This window comes from Canis lupus, chromosome X, assembly GCF_048164855.1.
Source record: "Canis lupus baileyi chromosome X, mCanLup2.hap1, whole genome shotgun sequence".
Taxonomy (NCBI): domain Eukaryota; kingdom Metazoa; phylum Chordata; class Mammalia; order Carnivora; family Canidae; genus Canis; species Canis lupus.
Window position 1 is genome coordinate 55,932,310 of NC_132876.1, and position 5,493 is coordinate 55,937,802.

The 5,493-nt window shown below is 35.6% G+C and overlaps 1 non-coding gene across 1 annotated transcript; it reads right to left on the reverse strand.

Annotated features, from left to right (window-relative positions):
• Window positions 1-624: 624 nt before the first annotated feature.
• On the reverse strand, window positions 625-727 carry LOC140628904 (U6 spliceosomal RNA). Its single transcript, XR_012026830.1, has one exon. It is a non-coding gene; the product is annotated as a U6 spliceosomal RNA (small nuclear RNA).
• Window positions 728-5,493: the final 4,766 nt, after the last annotated feature.

A 5,493-nucleotide genomic window follows, 5' to 3' on the forward strand; every position in this document is an offset into this window, starting at 1 on the left:
ATATATATATATTTTACTATTGATTCCATTTCTTTGCTGGCTAAGGTCTGTTTAAACTTTCTATTTCTTCTTGTTTCAGTTTTTGTAGTTTATATGTTTCCAGGAATTTATCTTTTCTTCCAAATTGCCCAATTTGTTGGCATATAATTTTTCATAATATTCCCTTAAAATTATTTGTATTCCTGTAGTATTGGTTATTAACGCTTCTCTTTAATTGGTGATTTTATTTATTTTGATTCTTCTCTTTTCTTTTTGATAAGTCTGGCTAGGGGTTTGCCAATTTTGTTAATTCTTTCAAAGAACCAGCTCTTAGTTTCATTGATCTCGTCTACTGGTTTTTGCTTCCTTGTTTGTTTCTATATCATTTATTTTCTCTAATATTTATTATTTCCCTTCTGCTGGATTTAGGCTTTATTTGCTATTCCTTTTCTATCTCCTTTAGGTGTAAGGTTAGGTTGTGTATTTGAGACTTTTTTTGCTTCTTGAGGTAGGCCTGTTTTGCTTTGTGCTTCCTTCTTATGACCACTTTTGCTGCATCCAAAATGATTGAACCGTAGTGTTTACATTTTTCTTTGCCCCATGTATTTTTTGTATTTTTTTTTTAATTTCCTGGTTAGCCCACTCATTTATTAGCAGGATGTTCTTTGCATGCCATCCTTATGCAGGTGCCATGCTAATCTTCTTTGCTTCATTCCAATTTTAGTTTATGTGCTGCTGAAGTGAGCACATAGCAGGATGTTCTTTAACCTCCGTTTTTTGTAGTCTTTCCATTTTTTTTCTCGTGGTTGACATTACATTTCATAGCATTGTGGTAGAAAAATATGCATGATATTACCTCAGTAGTTAGTGAGGTCTGATTTGTGACCCAATATGTGATCTAATCTGGAGAATGTTCATGTCCAACTGAAAAGAATTTGTATTCTTGCTGCTTTCTTTATTTTTTTTTTTTTCTTGCTGCTTTAGGAGAGAAAGTTCTGAATATATCTTCTAAGTCCATCTGGTCCAATGTGTTTTTTTGTATATTTTTTTATTGGAGTTCGATTTGCAAACATATAGTATAACATCCAGTGCTCATCCCATCAAGTGCCCCCCTCAGTGCCTGTCACCCAGTCACCCCATCCCCCTGCCCACCTCCCCTTCCACTACCTCTTGTTTCCCAGAGTTAGGAGTCTCTCATGTTCTGTCACCCTCTCTGATTTTTCCCACTCATTTTTTCTCCTTTTCCTTATAATCTCTTTCACTATTTTTTATATTCCCCATATGAATGAAACCATATAATGATTGTCCTTCTTCAATTAACTTACTGCAGTCAGCATAATACCCGCCAGGTCCAGTGTTTCATTCAAAGTCATTATTTTCTTATTGATTTTCTGCTTAGATGGTCTGTCCATTGATATGAGCAGGATGTTAAAATCCCCTACTGATACTGTTATCAATTTTCTTATGTTTGTTATTATTTATATGTTTGGGTACTCCCAATTTGGGGGACTGAATATTTAAAATTTTCAGAACTTCTTGTTTGATAGACCCCTTAATTAGGATAGCATGTCTTTCTTCAACTCTTGTTACATGTAGTCTTTGGTTTAAAATCTAGTTTGTCTGATATAAGTATGGCTTTCTTTTCACATCAGGTAGCAAGATAAAAGGTTCTCTATTCCGTCATTTTTCAACCTGCATGTGTCTTTAGGTCTAACATGAGTCACTTGTATGTAGCCTATAAAAGTGTTTTTTTTAATCCATTCTGATACTCCATGTCCTTTGATTGGGCATTAATCCTTTGACATTCAAAGTGATTATTGATCGATATGAATTTAGTGCCATTTTGTTACATACAAAGTCTGTGTTTCTGGAGATTTTCTCTGTTTCTTTCTATTCTTTGTTGCTTTTGGTCTTTCTTCCTCCTCAAAGAGTTCGCCTTAATATTTATTACAAGGGTCATTTAGTGATCACACATTCTTTTTGTTTTTATTTGTCTGGGAAACTCTTTATCCTCCTTCAATTTTGAATGATATATCCCTGATGGATAGAGTATTCTTGGCTGCATCTTTTTTTTATGATAGTCACAGAGAGAGAGAGAGAGAGAGGCAGAGACACAGGCAGAGGGAGAAGCAGGCTCCATGCACTGGGAGCCCAATGTGGGACTCGATCCCGGGTCTCCAGGATCGCACCCTGGTCCAAAGGCAGGCGCCAAACCGCTGCGCCACCCAGGGATCCCTCTTGGCTGCATCTTACTCCCATTCATCATTTTGAACATATCTTGCCACTTACTTCTGGCCTATCACGTTTCTGTGGATGTATCTGCTGCTAACTTTGTCTTCCCTTGTAGGTTAGGGTTTTGCAAATTTATTATGATATGCTGTGGTGTTGGCCTGCTTTTTTAGATTTTGATAAATGTTCTCTGTGTCTTCTGGATTTTTGTCAACTATAGTCAAAATTTTAAAGATGTAATTAAAAATTAATAATGTTAGTCATTCTAAAATGTGTTCATGTCTCTGTGGGTTTGATTTGCTTTTTAGTTTGATGTAATCCAAGTTACTTATTTTGTTTGTTTGTTTGTACTTTTAGTGTCACATCAAAAAATATATTGCCAAAGTCAATGTCAAGGAGCTCTTCCCTATATTTTTTAGGGGTTTTATAATTTAAGGACTTATGTTGAAGTCTTTAATTAACTTCAAGTTACTAACATAGAGTTCTGATTTTATTTTTTCTTCTTGTGTTTATCCACTTTTCCCAGCACTGTTTACTGAGGGGACTATCATTTCTCAATTCAATAGTTTTGAATTTTTTATGAAATATTGGCTCACCATATATACAACAATTTATATCTGCATTATTAATTCTATTCTATTGTTCTTTGTGTTTATTTTAATGCCAGTATACTATTTTAATTATCATAACTTTGTATAGAACAACTTTAAAGCAGACCATAAAAATCCCACAAAATCAGATATTTCAGTAAGATTTTTTGAGGTAATATGGATATTTTAACAATGTTAATTCTTCTAATTCATGAGCATGGGGAACTTATCCATTTCTTTTTGTCATCTTCAATTTCCTTAATCAGTGTTTTATAGTGTTCAGAGAACAGATCTTCTACTTCTTTGGTTAATTTCTATGAATCTTATTCTTTTTGCTGTCATTGTAAATGTTGTTGAATTTAAATTTCTCTTTATGTGACTTCGATGTGTATAGAAATGTTACCAGTTTCTGGGTATTAATTTTGCATCCTGCTATAAACATCGGGGTGCAGGTGTCCCAGTGTTTCACTGCATCTGTATCTTTGGGGTAAATCCCCAGCAGTGTAATTGCTGGGTCATAGGGAAGATCTATTTTTAACTCTTTGAGGAACCTCCACACAGTTTTCCAGAGTGGCTGCACCAGTTCACACTCCCACCAATAGTGCAAGAGGGTTCCTCTTTCTCTAGACATCCTCTCCAACATTTGTTCTTTACTGCCTTGTTAATTTTCCCCATTCTCACTGGTGTGAGGTGGTATCTCATTGTGGTTTTGATTTGTGTTTCCCTGATGACCAGTGATGTGGAGCATTTTCTCATGTGATTATTGGCCATATCTATGTTTTCCTATGTGAAATTTCTGTTACTGTCTTTTGCCCATTTCATGATTGGATTGTTTCTTTGCTGTTGAGTTTAATAAGTTCTTTATAGATCTTGGATACTAGCCCTTTATCTGATACTAGGGCTTGCAGTGAGAGATTGGTGAGTGTAACTCAGAGGGATAGGGGGTAGCTAAAGTATCTAGGGACAGAATCAGAATTCAGAAAGGCCATGGAAAACTGGAACACTGGGTTGAGATAAACCACATGTAACATAAAAAAGACAAACAGCTGTATTTGATGGCTTAGTATGAATTACAAAATATTGGAATCCCTTGACTCTGTAGCCCCACATATGTAAATCTATCCTGAGTTAATAAAAGTATGGAAAGAGAAAAAAAAATAATTTTGCATCCTGTCACATCACTGCATTTTTAAAAATTTATAGTAGTTTTTTGTTGGAGTCTTCAGGATTTTCTGTGTATAGTACGTAATCTCTAAATAGTGACAGTTTAATTCTTCTTCACCAATATGGATTCTTCTTTTAAAAAAAGAGATTTATTTATTTATTTATTTATTTATTTATTTATTTATTCATGAAAGACATAGAGAGAGACACAGAGACATAGGCAGAGGGAGAAGCGGGCTCCCCGCAGGGATCCTGATGCGGGACTTGATCTCAGATCCTGGGATCACACCCTGAGCAAAGGCAGCCCCTCAACCTCTGAGTTACCCAGGTGTCCCATGGATGCTTCTTATTTCTTTTTCTTCTCTCATTTCTGTGACTAAGACTTCCAGTGCTATGTTGAATAAAAGTGGTGAGTTGATGCTGCATTTTGCTACCCGAAGCAATCTATACATTCAATGTCATCCTGATCAAAATACCATCACCATTTTTCATAGAGCTGGAACAACAATCCTACAATGTGTGTGGAACCAGGAAACCAGGAATAGTTAAAGTAGTATTGAAAAATAAAAGTGAGCCTGGAGGCTTCACAATTCCAGACTTCAAGCTGTATTACAAGGCTATAATCATCAAGAAAGTATGGTACTGGCACAAAAATAGACACATAGATCAGTGTAACAGAATAGAGAACCCAGACATATACTCTCAATTCTATGGTCAACTAATCTTTGACAAACCCGGAAAGCATATCCGTTGGAAAAAAATATAGTCTCTTCAATAGATGCTGTTGGGAAAATTGGAGAGCCAAATGCTGAAGAATGAAGCTAGACTGTTTTCTTACACCATACACAAAAATAAACTCAAAATAGATGAAAGACCTAAATGTGAAACAGGAATCCATCAAAATCCTAGAGGAGAACACAGGCAGTATCCTTTTTTATCTCAGTTACAGCAACTGCTTGTAAGACACATTTCTAAAGGCAGGGGAAACAAAAGCAAAAGTGAACTATTGGGATTTCCTCCAGATAAAAAGCTTTTGCACAGTAAAGAAAACAGTCAACAAAACCAAAAGGCAACCTATGGAATGGGAGAATATATTTGCATATGACATAACAGATAAAGGGCTAGTATTCAAGATCTATAAAGAACTTATCAAACTCAACACCCAAAAAGTAAGCAATCCAGTCAAGAAATGGGCACAAGACATTAACAAACATATCTCCAAAGTAGACATATCAATGGCCAACAGACATATTAAAAGGTGAAGTTCTCAACATCTCAGCATCAGGAAATACAAATCAAAAGCACAATGAGATACTACCTCACACAGCTCAGAATGGCTCAAATGAACAACTCAAAGAACAACAATTGTTGGTGAGGATGAAGAGAAAGGAGCACCTTCTTACACTGTTTGTGGGAATGCAAATTGGTGCAGCAACTGGAAAACTGTCTGAAAGTTCCTCAAAAAGTTAAAAATAGAGCTACCCTATGACACAGCTATTGCACTTGCATGTATTTATCCAAAGGATACAAG